The sequence below is a fragment of the Vicugna pacos genome, chromosome 33 (genome assembly GCF_048564905.1).
Source record: "Vicugna pacos chromosome 33, VicPac4, whole genome shotgun sequence".
Classification (NCBI taxonomy): Eukaryota; Metazoa; Chordata; class Mammalia; order Artiodactyla; family Camelidae; genus Vicugna; species Vicugna pacos.
The window spans coordinates 10,319,709-10,345,650 of NC_133019.1; positions in this window are offsets into that span (position 1 = coordinate 10,319,709).

A 25,942-nucleotide genomic window follows, 5' to 3' on the forward strand; every position below is an offset into this window, starting at 1 on the left:
TATTGAACACGCGTTTCCTGGAGGGTCACCAGAGGGACCGGCTGCAGTTCTTCTGGACACACTTTTTCCACCTCTGCTGAATAGGTGGTCCTCTCTCCTCTTTTCTCCAGAGACACGGCTCCTTTGGGTTTCCCTCCCACCCCTCCCCACCCACCCCCACCTGATCCCTGGGGGCAGTGCAGGAGCCTGGACCTTTCTGAAACAGGCCCCCGTTAACAGTGAGCAGAAAGGAAGACAGCGGGGTACAGTCTGGGGGATACGCTGAATACCCTGAGGGCTGTGAGAACTCTGACCCCCGGGCCAGCTTACCCTGAGTCCCCAGAGGGGAACAGGGCCCAGGAGTGGCTACAAAGAGGCTGAGGTGAAGGCCGAGCAGAGGCTTCAGACCTAGTAGTAGGAGGGTTTCCTGGGCAAGGGGGTCAGTCAAGCCCGAGCAGGAGAGCCCAGCTCCCAAGGGCGGGGCCGTCCTGAGCTTGGGCCATGGAGGAAGAAGACGAGGCCTTCCAGTCCCTGGGAAACCAGAGAGGCCTGGAGGGCAGTCAGAGAAGGCTTCCTGGAAGAGGCAAGCAAGACAGAAGGAAGCATGACTTGGCAGAGAGGGAAAGAGGGTGCAATGAAATCACACCCTTCCCCCTGGTATGGCAGGGACCCCGGGGCCCCTTTATTCTCAGGTCCTTCTTTGCTCCCCGCCAGGGGCCAAATGACACCAGAGGAGCAGCACCCCGCCCCCCCCCCCCAGTAAAATTACCTAATAAGCTCACTGCTGGTCCATCACGGAGGGCAAAACCCTCTTCCCCTCCCCACCCTGCTAGGCCAGGAGTTTGGAGATGCAAGCCAGCAGCCAGATTTCCCAGAATGGGAACAGAGGGAAGCAGAGGAAGGAAGGAAGGGAAGGTGGAGAACCTTCCGGCTTCGGCAAGAAGGAGAGCCTATCGGGAGTGGGAGTGGCGAGCCCCCCTCACAACCCTGGAGCCCTCCAGAGACCTGGCAGCGTCCCTGGGGCTGGCCCTGCTCCCTGCAGCCCTGGGTCCTGGTTCCAGAAGCAACTGCCCCTGAGGAGTGTCCCCTCATCCCTAGCAGCTCCTTCTCAGTGGGCGGCCAGTGCCCTGCAGCCTCCCTGACCTTCTGCAGGACCCGCAGTCCCTGTGGCTGAGATGGTGAGGAAAGTCGCTCTCCTGGGCTCCAGGGGTGCCCAGATTCTCCGAGAAAGGCCCTGGCTCCCCATATGTGGGGCACTTCCCCAAGCCGCCAGCTCCAGAGGAAGGGACAGAGACGCAGGTCCTGCTGAATTCCCCGGGCTGAGAGCCATGGGGGCAGCTGGGCCCCTGCCTGTTTGAGGCCTGGGTGTCACAGGATGCAGCCACCTGAAGCCTGGAGGACAGCAAGGTGGGAAGACAGGACAGCAGGGTCTGGGGGCCCTGGCCCTCTGCTGGGGCTGGGGTAGGGATGTCCCCTGAGCACCGTGCTCCCCCCACCCCTCCCCAGCAGTTCCATAACCGTCAGAGCTGTGATTATAAAGCAGTCAGGGGAATCCTTTTTTCCCACTTCTTAGAATGACTCCCTCCTCAGCACGAGGGAAAACATCAGGACGACTGCAGGGAACGTCTCACCCCAGAGCGGGAGGAGGAGAGAAGAAAGACTCCATTTCTGTTCTTGCTCCTCTCAGGTCCATGTTCCCTGGTGTCCTGTCCTCACCAGCTTGGGGCCTTAGGCGATTCCTGACTCCATCACTTTGGGCTGTGTGATCTGCTTGCCCTCTCTGGTCCTGACCTTCCCCATCTACAAAATGAGGGGTTTTCACTGACTTATCCTGAGATCCTTTCCCACCTCTGATAGTCTGTGCAGCAAAGACCACAGCAAGGGTGGTTGGAAGGGATTGGAAAATGGAGCTTGGTCCCATGTTGGGGCCCTGTGATCAGGACCCAGTTCAGAGCCAGGTGGATTGGACTCCGGACTCCCTGAGGCTACCCTTACCCAGCCCGACTGCCGCATGTCATAATTAGACCCTGCCTGTAGGGGGCTTGGGCGTTTCCCGAGGAGATGCCTTCCCTGTGCAGAAGAGGGGAGGCTGGGGGCCTCAGAAGCATTGAGCTCTTCTCTGGGCCTGGTTCGTCAGAATCCAGTGGAATATGGCCCCCAGATATCAGGGGTTACTCTGTTTTGTCCTCCTAGAAGAATGAGGGCTGAGAAGCAGCTATCTGGGGGAGAGGGAGTGGCGGGAGTGGTGGTGAAAGACACAGGAGAGCTGGGGAGAGGTCCAGTGAGGGGGTATCTGGGACATTCCATCATGTGGGGAACTGAGACGTGGGCTTCTGAGTTTGGAGTACAGAGTTTGGAGCCAGACTGTCTGAATGAGAGTCCTGACTGCCGCTCACCAGCTGTGGGACCTTGGGGAGCTACCCAGCCTGTAGGAGAGTAAATCCCGCCTTGGCATCTTATAGGACTGTTAGGGATGTGTGCAAAGCTCCGGGCACAGCAAGCGCTCAATAATTGATACATGATAATATGATTATTGTTGGCAAATCAAAAACATCCAAACCTGGGACCAAGCTTGGTTTTCCGGTCCTTTGAACCTTCCGCTCTTGGACAGGAGGGACCCCCGCCACTGGGCAGTTTCCTGGCTCCTTTCCAGCCCCAGGACCAGCCCCAGGGCTCCCTGCAGTTCTGAGGCATGGCCAGCAGGTGGCAGAATTTCATCGCAGTTATCGGGCATTCGGCCTCCCTCCGCTGGCCCAGCAGTCAAGACTGGTCCCACAGCCCTTCCACAAGCGGGGCCTCTTTCTCCCCTCCTTTTGTGTTAGCTAAATAGACCTGTAGTCCTAGGCTGTGAAGTGTGTGACGACTGCTGAGCAGGAAGGAGGGGCTTGCTGTCAACCCCACCAAACCCTGTTCACCCTGGCACGGAGGCTGCAGGGTGGGGCCTGGGGAGGGTCCCCTCCAGGTGGGCGCTGCTGCCCTTGGGCTCTCTCTGGGATCATGTGGGCCTGAGGAAGGGGGCTGGGTGGGCCTGCAGCCCCTCAAGGCGGGGCAACTCCAAGGCAGATCCCAAGTGAAGTACAAGATGGGAAGTCAGAGTCCTGGAAATCTAAAGTGAGAAAAACCGAGAGGCTGCAAATGGCAGAGTCCCTTGACTTCCATCACCCTCAGATTTCCTGCCTACGGATGGGAAGAATTTGTACCTTCCTCCTGATTGGCTGTGCCAGGAGGTCGGAGGCCTGGGAGTAACTCTGCAGAGGGGTGGGCATTTTGATGCGAAGATGTGGGCTGAGCTCCTGCCCCATCCTTGTCCTCCAACAAACCCTCTCATCACCTCCCAGGAGTGACCCAGGCAGTTTGGTCTTTCTGAGTATTAACAATTAAGTTTGAAAATGAACTGTTGTTCAGCCACATAAACAAGAGAGAGAAAGGCTAATTGCTGGGTGGATGTGCCAACCCCTGGTCCCCAGTTCATCACCTCACCAAGGCTGTGGCTGAGAAGAGACAAAGCAAAGGAGGAGGGAGTGGGGTCAGGACCCTGGACCACTAGACCCTCTTGCAAGAGAATGAGGCAGTGGGTAGGGGAAGTCAGGGGATGAGAACGATGCCCTCCGTCCCTGAGGCTCTCCAGGGAGGACAAAGAGCCAGGCGAGGGAGGACGAGTTGGTTTTTAGCTAGCTCACAGTTACTAAGAAATTAATCCTAAGTGGACTGGTAATTTGTTTCCCCACTGGCCTTGCAGTTGGCCTTGGGGAGCAAACTGGATTCCGTCCTCATGTGAAGACTCTCAATGGACTGCAAACCTAAGTACTGACTGGCGACTTGCAAAAGGCGAATCTGGAAGCAGAAGGCATAGAATTCACTGTTATTCCTCGAGAGATGAGGCTGTGGGTCTTTGGTGGCTTAGGTGGGGACCTGCCTAGAGGGAGGGACTGGACTAGATGACCTGAGCTCAAGATCAGGTCCACCGCACAGGCCCAGGTGAGGGCAGGGGGTGGGAGCAGGGATTCCTGTGACAGCAGGACTGGAGGGGGCTCCTTCGCTCATTCCCAGTACTCGTGGTGTCCCAAGATCTGGGCGTGGTGGGTACAGGAGGCACAAGTCACTGCTCTTCATGGAACTTACAGCCAGTACGGGAGGGGGAGGACAAAGTTGCCAGGGACCCCGTGGGTTGACTTAGGTGGTGGTAAGTGCCACCCAGAGCACAGCACATGGTGAAGTGGCGAGAGGGGCAGGGAGGTGGGGACTCCTCTGATGACGGTGGTGAGAAGGTCTGGGGTGAGGATGTCTGGACAGAGGGACCTGCCTCGGACAGTGAATTCTGTGTGCGTGAGGAGGGCAGGGGCGAGCCGGGCTGGAGGGTGGTGTGTCAGGGACACAGCCCGCATCCAGGCAGGCAGGGTCCGATCACACAGGGTCCCAGAGGAAGGTGGGGTTTTCCTGGGAATGCAGGCCCGCCTCCACGGGAAGATCAGAGATTAGATTAGTGCTTTAAGAAGCAGGCTCTGGAATGGACATGGGGGAAGCAGGAGTGGTGGTCCAGGTGCACAAGGATGGCCCTGGAGGTATGGACAAAGCTGTCGACTGTGGCATGTGGAAATGCTGGCAGCATCCCAGGTGGAGGGACAAGCGGAGACACAGACACGGAGGCAAGAAGCACAGGAGGGTGTGGCAGTTTGGGAAATGGTAAAAGCAGAGGGCCTGGGGGCGGGGAAGGTGAGGGGAGAGCAGGTCCCAGCTGCAGGCGGAGTTCACGGGGAGGGAGGCTGAGGCTCTGGCTGGACTGGCTCTGGAGGGGGGACTTCTGTCATGGGGTGTGGAAGCAGGGAAGGCACGTTTGGGTGACAGGATCCCAGAAGTTGCTCCTTGTCTGTCTGCCCTCACTGGGGTGAGGGGGGCATTCGTGGGAGGCAGTGTGCCTTTCTGGACCTGAATCCTGACTCTGCCAGTTGGTAACTGGGGCAACAGAACATGTTACTTATTCTTCCTGGTCCTCAGTTTCCTTCATCTGTGAAAATGAGCTAGAAGTAATCACAACCACTTGAATATTTTGTGAGGATTTAAGGAAAGGAAGCAAGGAAAGTGTCACCACTGTTCCTGGCACCTTGTACTCCTCAATAAATAGGTGAATGGGCAACCAGCCTTTGCTCTTCTCCTCTGACCCTGCCTTTGCTGCTGTTATGGCAGAACCCAACCTCGCCAATCTAGGGTAGGGCCTGCGCATCCCTCAAAGCCACTGCTCTGGTTCCTGGGGACAGGCTGAGCCTGGGCCCCTCCTTCTCCATGTGAGCATGCAGCTGCGGGTCCTCCAGCTGCATCTGGCAGGGAGGCAACCTACAAGAAGGATAGAGGCTAATGCGCCTCCTCCCGGCACTCGGGGCTGGCGCTCCATGCACGGGTGACCGGGGTAATTAATTTACACACTTCATCCTGCTTAAACTAATAAGCTTCTATATCCTCTCTACAGAGCCTGAGCCTGAGCCTTCGTGCTGGGCCTTCCAGGGATGTCATCCTGGTCCCAGGGAAGCCCCCATGGTCCCCACTGCCGTCCTGTGGATCCCAAGGCTTTGAGGCCCTGAGTCCATACTTCTGAGCCTGCTGGTCCAGGTCAGCCTCAGAGGCCATCTCAAGGGGCCCAAGTGACCTCACCACCTTCTGGGAGTAAAAGGGGAGCTGGGAGTCCATCCTCGCAGCCCCCAGCCCCACTGGTTCCCTGTCCTGAAGCTGCAGGGTCTGGTACAAAGATGATGGGAACAGGAAGACATCCTCTTTGCAGGGATAAGAAACAGCCTCCAAGAAAGGCGGTGAAGTGAAGATAGTGTAGGGGGAATAATGTGTGTTGTATTCTGCTGTTTTGTTAAGAAAGGGAGAGTCACAAGTTTGCTTGGAGGATACACAGGAGACTGGCTGCCCTGGGGGAGGCTGGGCTACAAGGCGGGTGGAGGGAGACTTTCTCCCTAATCCTCCTATTCACTTGAGTCTTGAACGATGTGACTGAATCACATATTCAAAAAGCTGTTCATACAAATACAAATTTAATGTAAAAACCCTGTTTGTATCCGCATGTTTGTTGGATACCCCTGTGTGCCTGGGAGTGAGACGCCGGAGGGTAAGTCCTGACACTCCCTTCAAAGATGGGCGGGAGGAATGCTCACGGCAGCTCTGTTTACAACAGCCTAGACATGGAAACAACCTAAATGTCCATTGACAGATGACTGGATAAAGAAGTGGTGCTATATTTCTACAATGGAATACTACTCAGCCATAAAAAATAGTAAAATAATGTCATTTGCTGCAACATGGATGAACCTGGAGATCATCATTCTAAGTGAAGTAAGCCAGAAAGAGCAAGGAAAATACCATATGATGTCACTCATGTGTAGAATCTAAAAAAAAGACGCAAAAGAACTTATTTATGAAACAGAAGCCGACTCACAGACATAGAAAACAAACTTACGAGGGGGAAGGTGTGGGAAGGGATAAACTGGGAGTTCAAGATTTGCAGATACTAACTACTATATATAAAATTGATAAACAATAAGTTTTACTGTGTAGCACAAGGAACTATATTCAATATCTTGTAGTAACCTATAATGAAAAAGAATATGAAAAGGAATATATGTACTATATATATGACTGAAACATTATACTGTACACCAGAAACTGACACAACATTGTAAACTGACTATACTTTAAATAAAAAAAAAATGGACAGGGGAAGCGAGGAAAGTCTCGGGGGCTAATGACAGACCACAATGCCCGGAAGCCCTTGGGCTCACGGAGCAATCCCAGTGAGTAGTTCAGGAGCTTCCTGGAGGGTGCAGGCCTGGGCCACTCTGAAGGTAGTGGAGGAGTTGACCAGATGGAGAGGAGAGGGAAGGGCTGGACAGAGTTGAAGTGTGAGTTCCTATTTTGATTGCAAAACCAGGGTGTGCATTCGGGCCCTAGCATTCCTGTCTATAAACATGGGAAGAGTCCGCTCGGGGAGCCAGTGAGGAAAGCAATTCCAGCCCCTAAATCTTCAGTGATCACCAACCCCTCGCGGTCCTGGAGCCGTCGCTGAAAGCTGCAGGATCCAGGTCTGTGCCGGCTGCTGGTTCACACAGAGGCTTTAGCTGTGGACGATGGGCCAGCTCCTTCCCCCTACTTATGGATTCCATTTGTACGCTGTGATTCCAAATCCTGCAGGATTTAATAACCACTCTGTAATCTACTGGCACCAATAGGCATTAGCTAACTAAACCTTAAATTGAAAATGCTAGGCTTCCATTTCCCCCGTGCTGCTGGGAGAAGTTGGGGCATCCTCATCTGATGGGACTGACTCCTGCACTAATTCAAGTGCTGTCCCTGCCCCCACCTGACACACCCCACCACTCAGCCCGGGGTGACGAGGCAAGGCAGGGTCCTGGGCTGGCCAAGCTAGCGGCTGCGAGGTTGGCCCTGTGTCTACCCCAAGTATCTCTTGCTTTAAGCCCATTTCACTTCCTGGGACGTCAATGCTTCACTGGTTGTAGTGGCCATTCACTCATTCCCTTACTCACCTGTGCATTTATTAAGCACTCATGGCAGACACAGAAACAAAAGATGCTAACACATAGTCACCCCCCTCCCCTCTTTTGCTGTGACAGCCTTCTATGATGCCAGCTCGCAGGCTACATACACCAGTTCACAGAAGAACCCAGGAGAGCGGAGAGCAAAAATAGCTAATATTGTGGATGCTTACTCTTCACCAGACATCAGATAGCTCTCTTTAAAAAAAAAAATCAAACCTGTAATTGTGAGGTGATTGTAGTTTCATATTAAGTTGTAAGAAATCATGCAGAGAGATTTCATGTACCCTGTACCCAGTTCCTCCCATGGTAACGCCTTGCAAAACCTTAGTATAGTATCACACCCAGGGTATGGACAGAGTATGTGCGATGTAAAGAACATCTTCATCACCAAAAGGGTCTTTTCTGTTACCCTTTTATAGGCTCCCTCACCTCCCCCTTCCTCCCTCTTCCCTGACCCCTGCCAAACCCTGATGTGTTCTCTATTTCTAGCATTTAGTTCTCAAGAATGTCAAATAAATGGCATCATAGGATATGTAACCTTTGGGGATGGTCTTGAAGGACCCACTTAATCCTCACAACACCTTGGCAACGTGAGCATCACCATCCCACTTCACAGAAATGCAAGGTGAAGCCAGAGCAGTGAGTAACTTGCAGGCACAGGATTCAAGCTCAGGTCATCCTCTCAGCTAACCCTGACCGGCAGATATTGTAGGAACCGACGGCCCTCCAGCCCCTCCGTGTCAGAGAGGCTCCCTCCACATCCACAGCTGGAGGTCCTGGTCCTGGATTGTCGGGGGGGGGGGTCACAGACCCAGCCTGCCCCGCCCAGCCTGCATTCTCAAGGGCAGCCATTAGGATCCCTACCCTGGGACCCCTGCTGGGTGAAGGGGCTCAGGGACGTGCCTCCTGTAGACAGAGGTGGGGCTCCCTGCTTGCCTGGGGGCTGGCAGAGGGATTCAGGTGCGCTGTCCTGCCTGACTGCACTGCAGGCTGATTGTGCTCCGCGGGGGAGGGCGGGGGAGGCTGGTGCACTGAAGTCCCCCTCACTGCCCCCCAAGGCTGTCTGGATTGGGTCTCATGGCCCTCTGGTTGGGTCAGCCTCGGGGCCACAACGGGTCTGCTCTGCAGCAATGTCACTTGCAGAGCTAACCAAGCGTGGGATTGCTCAGGTTGCTAGAAAGCACATCTCCCCTGCATGCACCCCTCCCATCAGCCAGCCTCAGGCCCCTCCGGCTCTCACGCTTCCGCGCCTGCCTTAACCTGACCTGATCCCAAAGCCAGCATCCAACAGCTCCCACATCACCTTTGACAAGGGCCTCATCTCCTGCGGAGGCCTGAGCCCCCAGTTCCTGGGGGGCACAATCTGGCTCTCTGCACCCAGTGGGAGGGCCGGAGAGACCAGAGGGAGTGGTCACTCCCCAGACTCAGCCCTGGGGTCTGGTGGGCAGAGCTGGGACTTGTGTGAGAGTGTTAGAGTGCGGGAGAGAGGGGACCTCTTCTGGACCAGGGCTGGAGTCAGCAGCAATGACTAGAGGACAGCTAGAGGGCAGAACAGGGCCAATGGGAGAGGGTTGTGATGAGGGGCAGGCAATGTTTACACAGTGAAAGAAAGGATTTTGTAGTAACTAGAAGTAACCGATAGTAGAGCAGACCGCTTTGTGAGCAATGAGGTCCCCGTCAGGGAACCCATTCATTTAACACACGCTGATGGTCTCCCTTGGGAAGGCGATCCACCATTGTGGCTCGCAGCTGTGGGGGTCTCCCCACTCTGCCACTGACCACTCCCTAGCCTTTAGCAAGGTCTCTGTGCCTCCGTGGCCTCACCTGCAAAACAGAAATGCTAACAGTTCCTTACCTATATTAGAGGAACATTGTAAGGACTGTCAGCCCCATGCCTGGCACCAGCGAAACACAAGGAACTTGTGTCACTTCCCCGGTGCCATTATCTCTATTCTGTAGAAGAGTTAAATAAATTCTTCACTGCTCAGTGTCTGAATGGGGATTTGAACCCAAGCTGGTCTCATTCGAGAGGCCATGGTCCGCCGCTGGACCATAATGCTGGGCCCAGTTAGGTGTTCAAATCTGAGACCAAGAGACTTCTACCTAGAATATATAAAGAACACTTCAACAATTACATAATAAAGACACCCAATTAAAAAGTGGGCAAAGTTTCTGAATGTATATCTCTCCAAGGAAGATAAACACATGGCCAATAAGCACATGAAAAGATGCCCACATCGTTGGTCATCGGGGGAAGCGCAAGTCAGAACCACGAGATACTGCTTCACACCCAGTAGGATGGTGATAATCGAAAAGACAGACAAGAGCAAGAGTTGTCAAGGATGTGGAGGAATTGGAACCTTCAGACACTGCTGGTGGGAGTGTGAAATGGTGCAGCCACTTTGAAAAACAGCCTGGCAGTTCCTCAGATGGTTAAACGTGGAGTTACTGTATAACCCAGTGATTCCATTCTTAGGTATGTACTCAGGAGACTAGAAAACATTGGTCCACACAAAGACTTGTACGCTAACATTTACTCATGATAACCAAAAGGCAGAGACAAGCCAGCTGTTCACCAGCTGATGAATGAATAATCAAAATGTGTGTATTCAGCCACAAAAGGACCGGAGTACTGACATGTACTGCCACGTGGGTGAACCTCGAAAACTTTAGGCTAGGTGGAAGAAGTCTGTCACCAAAGTCCACACAGCATATGATTCTGTTCCTACAGAAGTCCAGAATAAGCAAATCTGTGGGGACAGAAAGTAGGTTAGTGGCTGGTTGCTTAGGGAATTGGCCAGGCTGCTGGAGAAATAAAGGCGTGATGCCTACAAGGTATGGAGTTTATTTTCGAGATGATGAAAATGTTCTAAAGTAAATCGTGGTGATGCTTGCACACGCTTGCGAATAAACTAAAAACCATTGCGTTGCAGATTTTTAAATGGTTGAATTAGAGGATTTTTGAGTTTTGTCTCAATAAATCTGTTCAAAAAAGAGAAATAAACTCAGAAAAATAAATCTGAGGCTGAGAGGGGAGGTATGGGCCAAAACAGAGACTGGGGAGTTGCCATTGGAGACCAGGAGAGTGTGTGACCTTGCTTAGGAAGGATTTCCCAAGGGATGGATGGATGGACCTGGGGGAGTGCCTTCACCGGGGAGGAGGTGCCGCTCAGGTGGGTGCACTTCTGAGAAGTCTTGGCGTGGGGGTGGGGAGGACTGAGCTAGCGGCAGCCCTCAAACCCTCCAGCGGGAGAGGTCTTGTCGGTGTTGGGGTGGGGGGAGTTCGGGTTCTGATGAAACGCCTGCAGCTCTGAGGGCAGTAGCCGTGCCCACTGGTCTACCTCCAGGTGTTCATTGCCAAAGATGTGGCCTTGTGCAGAGGGACAGAACTTGACCCAGTGAGCGTCCGCACCAGTGGAGCACACAGGATGGGAGCATGAGTTGGGAGGCTGCAGACCTCTCTGACCTCAGGCTCTTGGTCAGTGGGCTTCATGGTCATTTCCCCCTCACTGGGTCGCCCTGCATGGAATTAGATGCTGTGTTGCGGGCACGTGGTAAGAGTTCACGTGATGGGTGAAGATTGGTCTCAGCTGTTCTTGGCATCAACCCTGTGAGTAGATGGGGCAGGTTTTAGGAGGCCTTACAGAGGCCATGTACCTTGGTGGCTCATCAAAGGACACATTGCTGAGAGGGAGAGCAGAACTGGATGCTGCCTCCAGCCTCCAATGATGCCTTGCACTTGACAGGGCAGCAGGGCCGACGCCTCGCAAAGCACTGTTGACAAACACTCCCATTTCGCCTTCAGGACAAGCTTCTGCACAAGTAGGGTGGGTGTCATTAGCCCCATCTTACAGGTGGGAAAACTGAGAGTCAGGGATGGGCCTCCAAACATTTTTCAGAGCCCCCAGACCCCTGCTGGCTTTAGAGCAGCCACACCCATGATCCTGGAGCCTTCTAAACTCCAAGATGCAGCAGATCAAAGGCCTTGCGATAAAAGTGGAGCCCAGGGGAGATACTGAGGAGGCAAGAGGCTGAGAGGTGGGTCTGTGCAAGGCCGAGTGTGGGTGGCCCCGGCAGCCCCTTCCTTGGACCCCTCCACCCCTCCCTGCTCCAGTGGGAGGAAGGAGACAGGAGACTTTTCTGCCCAGGGAAGGTGGCTGCATATTAAACAGGAATTGCACAAGCACTCTTGATAAACAGCAGGTAGCCCCGCTCCCGCTAGCTAACGGGATTAATCTAAATGCACACAGACGCAGCTGGGCAAAATCAAAACACAGAACCCAGGCTAAATTACACCACTTAACAGCCGAGCCCTCCAAACCTCCGAACGCGTCACCTGACTTGTTCGCCCGCTACAGGGGTGAGGGCAGGGAGGAGGAGGCTGCGTGTGATGCTCCTGTGTGGCTCAGGGTTCAAGGGAACGCTGGGGGAGGGCTGGGGGCCAGGGCACTCAGGCAGCCATCTAGGGAGACGGGGCCGTCCCTGAGGGTCCATAGCATCAGGTGGCTGGTGGGTACATCCTGGAAGCCTGGGGCAGCTGCCAGTCTTAGAGAAAAGGAAGAGGTCCGGATGCTCCTGTGACCAGCTCCCCACCTGCCAGTCCTGCCTGAGGAGAGTCCTGCTTCCCGAGGGAACCTGACCTCAGGGCGTTCACACAGAGAACGTCCGGTGGCTCTGCCTAGTGGGCTGGCATCCCGGGCCTTACTCTGGCCTCCACGGTGAGGGAAGGGAGGGGACAGGGAACTCCTAACCCAGATAACCACATTTAATCCCCACCATGGCTATTATAACCCCAGTTTACCATTAAGGAAACAGGCAAAATTAGGCTTCAGATCTGTTGGGATCCAGAGCCCCAAGCTTCCTCCCAAACCATGGCTCTGCTGAGGAACAGATCTGTCCTGGGTCTGCCTTTGGCTCAGGTGGGCTCCAAGCCCAAGATCCGAGTGGAACCCACTTAACTGCCCAGGTTCCAGATCCCTGCCTTTTGGTGGGGGCTTAGGACACCCATCACCTTGGTGACGACCCCTGGCTGTCTGGTGATGCCCGTTGCTGTGGGCGTCTAAGCCCCAAAGGCTGCACGGGGCGGGGACTCCAGGTGAAATGACTGGGCCCCTCACCCTGGGAGGGAACTGGGGGGTCACCATGTCCATCTCTTGGCTCATTGGGTGGCAGGCAAACCAGCAGGGCAAAGCCCCCTCTCCTGGAACCTTAAGAATGATAAAGCATTGCTCGTGCTGAGACTTCACTCCATGGCAGGAGCTTTGCTAAGCCCTTCGAACCCATTCCCTCCCATGATGTGCCCCCACAACCCTAGGGGTGGGGACTGCATTATCTTCATTATAAGAAGGAAGAAGCTGAGGCCACACCACTCGTAAGTGGCGCAGCTGGGAGCCAGACCGGGAAGCCCTGCGATCTCGTTCCCCAGCGTGAGCCCACGGGAAGGGCAAGGGTGGGGCCTAGTTCCCACTTCCCCCAGCTGCCTGGTTCTGGGGCCCAGAGCAGCCCCGGGCCTCTTTGAACTGGAAAGTCCTGGCTTGAAAACAAAGAGAACCTTACCCACGTTATTTCTGTGCTGTGGGAAATGAAGGAGAAAAATACACACTGGTTTTCATGCTGAGGCCCTACGCAAACATTAGTTATTGTTCCACAGCCCAGAGCAGGCGTGTTCCAGGGCTCCATGCAATTTTTTATTAGTACTTTTAGGGATGATAATTGCTAATGATGATTCTATCGCTTGTCCAAGCATCTCTGCGTGGGGGCCTCAATGTCCCCAGGACACAGTCTTTGCACAGGGCCTAAGAGGAGGGGGTCATGCTCCCATTTTGCAGTAAGGTAAACTGAGCCCCCTCACCAGCAAGAACAAAGGGGTCCCCAAGGTCCCCCAGGTTTCCAGGGGAATGAACATTCCCTGGGCTCAGAATCCGGGATTTCCATGTCTTCTGCGTCCTGCCGCTGTGAGGGTTCCCGGGCCTCCCAGGAGAGTGATTTACGGCAACAATGTGCAGAGTGAGGGCTGTCAGCTCTTCCCTCCCCTCCTGCCTCCCACTCTGGGCTCTGACCCCCTTTATGTGCAGTTCTCACCAGTTGCCTCTCACCTCTTACCGTTTCTCCCCTCCCCGAGTTGCCCAAGGCTGAGCTGGGCCTAATTTCAGCTTCTTTCGGGGACTGAGCTGTCACTAGCAGCTGGGAGATCTGAGGGTGGGGCGGGCCGATGGGGAAGTGCTGACCCCCCACCTTCCCCTCCCGTTGTCCCGGGAGAGCCTCCCTGAGGCCCTTGGTAGAAAAGGAGGTTGGGGACCTGGAGGCTTCTGTTCCTGTCACCTGTTCAGTGGCAGAACCAGCTCTGAGCCTCGGTCTGTGGGACTCCCAGGCCTCTGTGATCCCCATCCCCAGGACTGACAAAGCCTAGACACCAGGACAATGGGCAGAGCTGCCCCCGCAGGGCCATGCAGACCCCTGGGCAGAGGTCCAGCTGCTTTGCCACCAGTCCCTTATGGACTGAGAAGTCAAGGACAGGAGGCTAGAAGCAGACACTGGATCCTTTCCAAGCTCTTATCAGGGCTGGTGGAGCAGTAGACCAAGAACTTCTGGGAAGGCAAACGGGGCCCCTGATGGGGCACTGCCCAGGCAAGTATGCAGATCACTAAACAGTTAAAAACAACAACAAACAGCTGAATAGTAAGTTTATGAAAACCATTTAACAGTAACAATGGGTATTGTTAACTCATTGTTTAACATGGTGAAAACAGAAACTCAGAGAAGTTCTTTAACTTGCTCAAGGTCACACAGCTAATAGATTCAGAAAAGACAGCTCTGGGCTGGGTGGGCTCTCTCTCCTGCTCTAGGATGTGGGCCACTCTTTGGCCAGTGCCTGGCTATACTCCCCCTGCTGCCCTCTCCCCTCACAGCATCACCAACTTCAGGAGGCCTGCTCTGCCCTCAGAGTGACCACACTAAGGCCACCGCTCAGCCTCCCTGGGGTACAAGACTACACACTACTCCTCCCTCCACGTCCAGGACCTGGGTGGGCCTGTGGAGGCCGGGGAGACCTTCCTATCAGAACTCTCATTTCTGGGACCAAGAGGATCTAGTGGGCATTTTTGAGTCACTGGTTGGTAGAGAAGGGACTTGGAGAACCAACCCAGGACTCTGAGGACCTAAGAGGGTAAGGGGGGCTATCCTGGGGGAAAGCAGGTAATGAAAGGCTGGGATCCTTGGAGGCTACCTCCTGCCTCTCAATGCCTCTCTTGGCCCCTCCCAGAAACCCCTCATTTCCGGGACAACGAAACACTAGTGCTTTGGGCCTGGGGGGCCAGACCCTGCACCTGACTCCCTTTGGCCTGATCCCACATGCTGACTCCATAACTAGCCCAACCAAGGAGGCTGGGACTGGCACATCTTCCATCCTAGGGACAAACTCATTACTTACATCGATTGGCCAATGATTTTCAGCTAATCTGTTAATCAGCCACAGCCTCTGCAACTTGGGTGTGGCTGTCTTTCCATGAAGATCCACCAAGGTCCCATCCTGAGAGGCTTGCCCGGGCAGGTGTGGGAGTTGGTGGTGGCGAAGCGGGTGTGGGCTCAAGGGTTCCTCACATCCACAACCTCTATCGCCCCTCCCTGCCCTTGTATGAACCGACATCTGACTCTCTGGTGTTTCCACCACCCTCCTCTCACTCCACACCAGACACGGAAGGCCACCCTCCTGCAAGGCCATCAGCTACCAGGTGCCTTGGGCAACTCACCTCACCCCTCTGAGCCTCAGTTTCCCCATTTTTGGTAGATGTAGCTACCCAGTATCCCAGCTGGGAAGATGGGTGATTTCTGTGAAAGCACCCACACAGCAAGTGGGGGTGCCAGAGCTGGCTGGTGTCGGCTCACAAGAACCGATTGTTAAACTTTCAGTGATTTAGCAAGCTGGTTGATAAACAAGGCTATTTTTAAAAATTAAATTACACAAACTTATCCTAATTATTTTACTATTATCTTTTCTTTTGAGGTTATTTACATCGATTGCATCTGTCTGTTGGAAATACTATATAACGCCTCGCTACTAAGCATCTCTTCCCAACTTCGCATTCAATGATGTCACCTTGGTAGCTTGAAGGCAGCCAGGGTGGGAGTATTCGTAACACGGAAATTGGCAAATGCCATTAAGTCAGGAATTCATTTATTGTTTTGTTATTTGTTTAGACTTAAAACAGTGATGGAGAAAGTCTTAATGATGCAGATTAAACTTAAAAGTATGCAGTGTGTGTAGCTATTACATTGTAAATAGCACACAAAATTGAGGAAATATTCCTGCAGTAATTGAAGGCTATTATCTGATGCAGCGAAGACGTCACTCACATCGTTGATGAAGGAAGTTCCTGCAAGTGTCTCCGTTGGTTCACTTTCTTTTTACCCATTAATGTAAAAGCAAATATCGACCAACATTCACGTGGGAACTACACCTGTTGTCAATTGCATCCATGGGTTGGCTATGGATATAAGAATTCTGCAAAAATCACCAGAAGCAGTCTGTGAGGACCAGTTGGCTATATGGAATTCACAATAAAAGGTGTTGTAATATCTTATTATTGTTTGTCAAATACATGCAATGCATCCTTTATACCAGTCAAATCACACACACACACTCAGGCACATTTTTTTTCCTGGAGAGCCAGTTGTTAAGCATTTACCGGGACACCACTGACTGTACTCACAGAGGAGACCACCCTCCCCTTCCTCTTTGCCCCCCACCCCAGCTTTAGGACTTGTATGGTGTCATCAGCCCTTAATGGCTGTACCAGGTGTATGGGGAGGGGATAGAATGTGACCTTTTCCTGCCCGCCCCCCTGCACCCCTGCAACCCTGTCCATAGAAAGACTATTCCTAGCTGTGTCCCTAGGCATTGCCCACTGGGGGTCCCAGGAGAGAAGGTGTTTTTAGAGAACACCCCTGGGCAGAGAGCAGAAAGATGGAGGCCCCGGAACTTGCCTGCTCTGCTCTGAGGGGTTGTCTGCATATGTTGCCTGACTCCATCTGGAATCAGACTGCTGACACCACCTTGGGCGGGGCCACCATCATCTCTGTCTGGATTTTGACAAAAGCCTCATAACTGGTCTCCCTGTTTCCATCCTCACCCCCTATGCCGTCTACTCTCAACAGGTGGCCAGAAGTACCCTGTTAAAGCCTAAATCAGATCACGTCCTCCTCTGCCAGAAGCCCTGCCAGGGACCCCTCCGAGTCGTTACAACGGCCCTGGCCCTGCAGATTCCAGCCTCCCGCGCCCTCGCCCCCAGCCCCTGCACTCCCGCTTCTCCACCGTCACTGCGCCAGCCGGGCTGGTCTCTTTGTGGCTCCTTGTGCTCATCGGCACCTCTCCTCTTAGGGACTTTGCACTGGCTGTTCCCTGTCCGGAATGCTTTTCCTCCAACCATCGCTCCTTCACCTCCTTCAAGTCCATTCAAATCCCACCTCCCCACTGAGGCCTTCCTTAATTCAACACTCTCATCCCAATATATCTGACCCCCCTCCCCCTGAGCAATTTTTCATTTTGTTCACTGTACTTCTCATCTGTAATAGGTTATCTAGTTACCTTATTACATCTGCAGTGGAGACTGAGTGTCATAAGGGCAGGGATCTTTCTTTCATTCACTGATAGACCCACCTCCCCAGACAGCGCCTACCACACGGCCGGGTCAATAAATATTTTTGAAGAAATTCTTTGTGGGAGAAAGACAGCTTCTCAAGAGGAGTCTGTGCGAGAGAGCAGGAAACCCTTCTTTTCTTGATTGATGCAGGGATGGGAGGCCTGCCTGCTGCAGCTCAGCCTGCTTCCAGCTCATCTCCCAAATCAGAGCCTGTCTGGGGCCCAGTCTCAGTCAGGATTCTCCAGAGAAACAGAACCAATAGATAAACACAGAGCTATAAATGTAGCTGTATAGATACAGGAAGAGTTATTATAAGCCATCGGCTCAAGTGATTACAGAGGCTGACAAGTCCCAAGACCTGAAATCGGCAAGCTGGAGACCCAGGGCTGCTGAGGGTGTAGTTCCAGTCTGAAAGCTAGTAGGCTTAAGACCCAGGAAGAGCCGATGTTTCCATTCAGATTCAGAGGCAGGAAAGAAAAAAACCCAAAAAACCCAGTGTCCCAGTTCCACAGCCAGGCAGCAGGAGTTCCCTCTTGCTCAGTCCTCTTGTGCTATTCAGATCTTCATCTGATTGGGTGAGGCCCACCCACCCTGGGGAGAGCAATCTGCCTTATTCAGTTGCTGCTTCAAATGCTCATCTCATCCAGAAACACCCTCACAGATGCATCAGAATAATATCTAGCCAAATATCCGGGCACCCTGTGGCCCAGTCAGTTCAACATATCAAATGAACCATCCCAGGCCCTTCACCTGTCCCAGCCCTCACAGGGAGAGCAGGATGCAGCAGCCTGAGTGACACACAACTTTCACCAGCTGGGCAAGGCTGCCAGTCATATGACCTGCTAGCACCACCATTTCTCTTGTCCTAGAACCTAGGGACCTAGAACCCTGGTAAGGAGGCGAGGAAAGGAAGCTCAGAATAACATTTGTGGCCTTGGCCTAGCCTCTGTTTTCTCATCTGTAATAAGGACTTAATACTGTTTACTTATATCACAGCTATAAGGCTCAAATGCTAAAATGTAAAGCATTTTGCAAGCCCGAGGTATTTGTCTTGCAAACTCTCACTCCTACTCACCTCTGACAAGTTCTGATCCCTGCCAAGGGACCAGTTAAGCCTGCCTTCTTATTTATTTAGTTTCTCATGTCCTAGGAGGAAGAGCAAGGGACAAGGCGTTAAATAGGGCCAGGGCCTTTGGAAACAGCTGCAGTAACAGCACGTATATTTGAGAGGCTAGGTTGAAAATCGGTGCTTTCTCCGTGCTGTGCCTGGGACATCATCAGATTGTTGATTTTCTCCACTCTTATGCCTTTGCCCATCGGGAGGGCCTGCAGTTCTGAATGTGGCAGATCAGATGCGATGTTAGAGGTGCTTCCTATCTGGGGGCCGTGGAAGAACAGGTCTGTCCCGGGTGAGCTGTGTGCGGGCATGCCTGGCAGCCAGGGCATGAATGAGAGATCTGAGCTCCTATCAGCCCAAAGAATGTCTCTTCTCATTGGTGTTTCCCCACCACCATCAGCATGTCCCTTTCCCCTGGCCTTGTGTGGTTGAGAATCAGAAATGAGAAGGCACTTTCCTTCGTCTAGATCTCCTTGTCTCCTCCATCTAGTCACTGGCAGAGCCAAAGTTCAGGTAGAAACTCGTCTGGCTGGATTGCCAAAATTGTCAAGGCCATCCACTGCCTGGCTCTGATAGCTGTTTAACAAGATGGAGCATAGATGCCAATGTCATGGTAATGGGTACCCAGAGGCATGAGGTGTTCCCAGCACAGGGGCCTATCAGGGAGACACGTGACTGATGGGAAACTTGCACTGGCATAAGGTAAAGTAAACATCCAGGAGACAGGAAGGCAGGCAGTCTCTGTTCTCCCGGACCCTGCTGACAGCAAAGAGCCTGGGTACACCTCACCCTTGCCCTCTGGGAGTGCCACGCCCCATCGCCCATCCTTGGCTACTCTCTGTGCTGGGGGCTTCAGGTCAGGAGGTGTATTCAGAGCTGTTTGGTTTCATAACACAGTTATGGTGATGCTGATTTATTCATTCATTCAATCATTCACTTATTCAATAGCTTTTATTGAGAGTCTCTTCTGTGCCTGTATGCTGGCACTGTTTAAGATGTGGGAATCCAGCTCCCTTCTATTATAGGGCTTACAGTCTAGTTGGGGAGACAACTGCATACAAGTGAGCAAGCGAAAAGAGGAAAAACTGGATAGAACTGGGTCTGGACCTGGGGTATGTTATTTATTAGCTGTGTGACCTTGGGCAAATTACTTAACTGTGCTGAACCTCAATTTTCTCGTCTTTAGGATCAGGATGATGATAATATTATTTCATAGGGTTGTGAGGATTACTTGAAAGAAAGTATAGGAAATACACGATGGAATACTGGCTCATGGTGGATGTACCCACATATGCATTATGTTATTATTATTATGAATATTACATATTCAGAAATAGAAGCAGGAGATCTTTTTTTTCCAGCAAAATGACAACCTGGAAGAGTTGAGCCCAAAGCTGTATCTGTACCGCATCACAACCTTTAGTTGGTAAAACCTCAGTTCAGCCAGCTCCTTGAGTGTTTGGTCAACAAAAGCTCTAACAACTGACATTTATTTTTTCCATTGGTGGGATCAGGTGGTTGTTTAAATTGGATGAACCAATTGGTTGTTCTAATTGGATGAATCAACTCATTGTTCCGGCATCTTGGTGACCCCATCTAAGATTGACCATGATTTTATCCAACATCCTGGATGTCTTCTCTTTCACAATGAAACTTTTGGCCTGATTTTGTCTTCATTTTCTAACTGGTAAAAATATGTGATTGAGCATGAAGACACACACACACAGACACACAAACACACACACACACACACACACACAAGCCAAGCCAGCTCATGATTATTCCTGCTGAGCTGGGACCAAGAAAACCCAAACCTTATATTTTTGCCAACAGCTTTTACCTCTTCTCAGCCAGTCCTTTTCTATGGTGCAAGCCAAAGAGCCAAATGGCATAGTCTGAGCTTGATCACTCTCCTGTCAGCCACTGGTCAAGCCTCTGGCTGCTGGCACTTGGCTCTGCTGCCCCTCGTGAAGTCACATCCGCTCTGCTGGCAGCGGGAGGGGAGAGCTGGCATTGCCCAGCTGGTAGGTGCCTGCGGGAGGAGGCAGAGGATGCTGGTTCCTGGCAGACAAACCTGTTGCCACTAAAACTTGGCACGTCTGGGTGGCTTTTGCAGCCCAGACAGAGATATAGCACAGAGGAAGAGCCTGCATGGCATTGCCAGTCTGGCTCCTTGGTGCTGCCCATGGAAAGAGATCTCTCCCTTGGCAGAGAGCTTGGTACATCTCGGAGGCAAGTGTATGTGAAGAGGGGTAAAAAGAATCCCAGCATGGCTATGACCTCATCATCTGGGGAGGTTCCTTCTGGGACATTCTATCCGCTTTCAGAGCTTTTCCAGCAGGAGTGATGAATGCCATTTCTGAGCTGTTGGAAACTGGTGAGCTGGTGATGCCTTGAGGATGTCTCCTGCCTGTCCTGGGATCGTTGTCTCTCCTTGTCACCCCGAGCCCTTGATGGAGTCCATAAGGACTCTGTTCTCCTTGGCCGGGAGACAGACTACTCAGCCAGGCACCTTCCTTTCCACCCGCTGGCAGAAGGAAAGGACTTTGTAAGGAGCCAGGAGACCCGCCTTCCAGGGCAGCACCGCCTTACACAAGCCATGAGACGTGTACAAGCTGCTTAACTTCCCCGATCCTCAGTTTCCATGGGCCCCATCTATCGTAGTGAGGATTGAAAGCAGTAATGCGGGTGATGGCGAATTGAGAAACCTCAAACACAGCCCTTCCACCAGACTAGCTCCCTGTGATCATTTGTCTCATTCGATTTTATTAGAAGGCTGCTTACTTGAATAAAACCCTGAGGAGAAGCAAGAAGTCCATCCCTGGGGAACCCCACTCCCTCCTGGCCCGTCTGTCTTGATCCACAGATTTCACCGCGCTCTGAGGCTCTCAGCAGCCTCCAAAGCCAGTCCCTGGGCAGGCACAGACTTGACGGAGAAGGGAGAGCGGGAACAGCCACAGAAACGAAAGATTAGGGATTCTCTTTCTATTCCTTTCTTGGTTTCCTGTTCTGAGATGGGCAAAGCAGCCTGATTTATTTTTGACAAACGTATCTGCATTATGAATTATATTGAGGATGGAATTGTTACATTAAATCAAAGTCAATTTTTGTCTTCTGTTCAGGGAGTCATAAATAATCAACTCCAGGGTAAGGTTATGGACCAGAGTCGCCCAAATTATGCTAATGAGGATGATTAAACTTTTGAATTCTAAGTTTCTGTAAGAATAACAATCAGTTAGCATTTACATCTCTGCCATGCCCTAGGATTTGCAGCTTTTTCTGAAGCTGCTATTAAATATAAATAACAATACCATTTTTTAAAGCCAAGTTGAGCCCTTTGGGGCATATTCTATTCTCTTTCCTGGTCCTCTGCTTCTGCAGCTGTGGAAGAGGGCGTAGGCTCCACGTCTGAAGCAGCAGAGATGGAAGGGAGGGTGGGAAGGAGTGCCACAGGAGCTGGGCAATTTGCATGTGACTTGGAGCTACAAAGGCCTGTTCAAGTTCTAACAGAGACGATGGTTCGGTTTTGCATTGGTCTGTTTGGTGAGAAACACCAGGAAGCCTCTTTTGGGCTTCAGAAGTGCTGCCCTCCATGAGCAATGGTTTCTGAGGGATCGAACTTCGGCTGGAGGATCGGTGCTTAGCCTTTTCTGCTGATGTGCTGTGGGTCTCCGGGTCCATTCCATTAGCTTTCAGGGCTTTGCTATTCCTCCACAGGCTCTTTCATAGGATGCCGCTCGATTCCCTAGTTTTGCTCAAGAAAGGGCAAAAAGACCCAGTTGATTTCCAGCCTCCTGTTTTGCCACCTGTTATGAAAGCTGCCCAGAGATGCTCATCTCCTGATGTCTGTGTGAGGCCCAGGCGGCTGCCATCATAATAACAGGTCAGCTCTGAGGTTAGGTGGCTGGCTGAGTGGCTATTGTTTATCCCTGTTTCAATTTCATCGTCATGACAACCCGCACAAGTCATTGTCCCAGCCACTGCCTCTTTGCTAAGGTGTGTGAAGAATGAACCTCACTGGCTTGCCCCACCTGTGACGAGGACCCAGCTCTGCACACGGGGGAGGGGGCGGGGTGTTGGGGGGGGTACACTGCTCTTTCTTTTCCTCCACATGTTCATGGTGATCTTATTTTCTCCACTTACTCAGAAATTGTTTCTGAAAAATGTCTGATTTCAATTACATTTGGCCCAGAGTGACTGGGAACATTGCTTGGCAGGGCTTGTCATCAGCATCCTCCTACCCTCCACTGGGTTTCCAGAAATTCTGTGACCACTGGGGGAGGAGGGGCCGGCCGTGAGTGGGAGGTCTGCCCTCTTCACACTCACAGCATCCAACGGAATGCCTCTCGAAAGTTCTGCTACCCCAGCTTGGCTTGTGTATTTCAGATGTGAAAACTGCCTTAATGCGTCTTCCCAGCTAAGGGGCTCCCCCTTCTTGAAAACGTCAAGAGACAGAGGACCGGCACTTCAGTTTTGCTCTATCGCTCTGAGAAATCCTTGCGTCTCTGTGGGGCTGTTCAGGCACCAGCTCTGGATGTTAACATCCGTGAGCCTCGAAAGAATTGCCTTGACGGAATGGGACAGGTGTCTGCTGAATTTCCCTTCCAGGTCTACATGTACCTTATGATTCTGAAAGCAAACGTTCCTTTGATTTAAGGAGCAGGCTCAAAGAGGGGCTCTTCTTGCTGGCTCAGTGGCAATGAGTGAGGGCAGACGGCAGGTAGGGAAGTCAGAAGCCTGGGCTGAGCCAGGCAAACCTAGACGAGGAGCCCTGTGAGAAGGTGGTGGGATTCGGGGCCCAGGCTGCCAGGCAGTCAGGCTCAAAGCCAGTAGTCTTCACTTTCTTCACCTTCATTCAGGCCACAACCTCTTTGGAGTATTTACAAGGTGCCAGGCACTGTTCTAAGACCTTACTGAGTGAGTCGTGAGTGAAACAGACCAAAACGCCAACCTTAATAGAGACTTACTTTCCACTGGGGGCCTCATATAGTGAGCAGATCATTTAAACACTTGGTGTGTCAGATGGTAATAAGGCTACATTAGGAAAAGGGCAGAGGGAGTATGGGGAGCTGCAACCTAAAACAGGGTGGTCAGGGCAGGACTTTCGGAGAAAACGGTGCTTCAGTGAAGAAGTACAGGAGTGAGGGCTAGAGCCATAGGGGTGCTTGGGAGAAGAAGACACAGGCAGAGGGAACAGCAGGCACAGAGCCCACGGGCCCGGAGTGCTGGGGGGACCGGGGGAGGCCTGCATGGCTGGAAAGGGGTGATGAAGGGGAGAATCACAGAGGACGATGTCTGAGAAGTCACAGGGAGCCAGATCACTGGGGTTTTGTAGCCACTGTAAGAGTTTTCTGGATGCCATGGGAAGCCACGGGGAGGTTTGACAGGGGAGGGATATGTAGATATATTCTACAGGCTCTACATATCTACAGATATGTAGATATACTTACAGGACCCTTCTGGCTTCCGTGTTGAGAATATATTAAATTTTAGACCCTGTCTCCTTAGATCAGGTCTTCACTATGTCCTTATCACTGGACTGGAGAAGGTCTACATGACTATCAGATTAAACTCTACTGGAACTGGAATACTTCTAGGAAAACAGTGAATTGAATGTGTCGCAAATTTGTACCAATGGGCAAAGTTAAAGAGAGGCCAATTTGGCCCAATCTGGATATGACCTTGGCCTTTTCTACCTGGCCTGGTGTTAGGGGTGCCAACATGGCCAGTTCTGACACCCAGGCTCCTGCCCTGGTCAAAGCTGCCCAAGCCCCCTTGTGCTCTGGTGCCCCACAGTCACCTCCGGTCACCGTGGTGCGTCTCTCTGCCACCACGCGGTGCCCCATTCAGGGCTGCTGCTCACCACACAGGCCTGGATTATAGCTCTTGCTTCTGAACTGCAGGAGTGTAAGCAAAAACCTCCCTGTGTCTAACTCACATCTGTCTGAGGGCCAGGGATCACGGCTCTCTGATCTTAGCGTGACCTCCATGCCCACTTGGAGCATCCCAGCTTCAGAGGTGAGCAGCACCTGCCACCTCCCTGGTTTCCTTGGGAGTTTTAATCCGAGAGTCCCAGGCCCTACTCACCAGACCTGACTACTCCTTATTGCTTCTTCCATGATTCAGAAAACCAGGAATGTTGGTGATAGGCCCCAGGGCTGTGTTCTCCTGTCCAGACTCCTGCTCTGTAAGAGGAAGGACAGGTCAGCCACATGAGATGGAACATCTCAATCCGCATGGATGGACTAGTGGAATGGCCATGTGGACCTCAATACTATGAGAGAGGCTGGGCCGATATAAAACAGGCCCAAACCACTTTAAATGCATGTGTGTCATGTCACTTATTGGTAGGATTAAACCTAACCCTAAACCTAGCCCTCATCCTAGCCCTAACCTTAGCCCTGTCTCTAGCCCTCACTCTGGCCTGACCCTAGCCCTAGCTCTAACCCTTGCCCTAACCCTAGGCCTGACTAGTAAGTTGGAAATTACTCTCCTGCTCTACAGCGAAGGGTTTGGAGGTTTATTTAGGGATGCTCCTAACTGCATGTCTTCCTCGCCACTGACAACAAGGCTTTGTGAGTTACCAGCTGAAGAGAGATTTGAGCTGGCAGCATCAAAGGCCGTGGGTTTAGGAAAGGATCCAAATTACATTGAGGAAGATCCCACAGCTGTTCCAAGCGGTCTAATACCACCTTTTGATTGAATAGGCTTGTTATTAAAAATGCATTTTAAAAAAATGAAATCGAAAGCAAATCCCTTCAAATAAGATTTCAGCCTTGCCTCAAATCCACGGGTTTATTCGGAAGTTCCATCTTCTCACGCTCTATACAGAGCTGTGCTGGAAAGATCATTGCTCCCGCTCCCCTGGGCGTGATGAATCAGGACGGTGGCTGTCAATCTGGTTCCCAGAGACCGGTGTGCGATGTCCTTTCCTTGCTTATTTTCTGGGCTACTTACCCCGGGGAGGTAGTCACCTAAACTGTGTTAAATGTCACTGCACTCGAATTCTTGTTTCCCTAAAGGGCTGAATCTTGATTTGAAATCTGTGACTCAAGAGTAGTTTTCTACTAACCACCCTTGACTGTGACCCCAGACTTCGGCTCCTCCGTTCACTCCCTCCCCTAAACTTGGCTGCATCATTGCTTCTTAATTCTTGGCCAGATTGGGAACCTCCCCTGTAAGCTACTTACACAGGAAGCTCTCCCTAATTGTATTAGGACCCCACGCTGCCCCCCCACCACTTCCCCATGACCTGTCCTCTCTCTTACTCTGCTACCTCATAAAAAAAAATGGAAGAAGCCACAGAGGTACAGGACGTTAACTTTAATCCTACTTAATTCCAAGGCTCACTTTGAGAGCTGATTGAGGTGAGTTTAGGTCAAATAAGAGGAAATTTCATTCAGCCCCACAGTCATTTATTCATCAAACATTCAGAGCCAGGCTCAGAGCTTGAGGCTGGGGTTCAGAGGAACAATACTTGGTCCCTGCCCTCTTGGGAGACAAACAGTAACAAATAGGAAATTATATCTGCAATCGGTTCTGAAGTGTTTGTGCCAAAGCTGGGGAGGGCCTGCTGTGACTCTAAGGGAGGGGATCAGTGACAAAGCTGACCCTTGAGCTGGGTTTCAAAGGCTGAGTAATAAACTCCTGGAAATAAA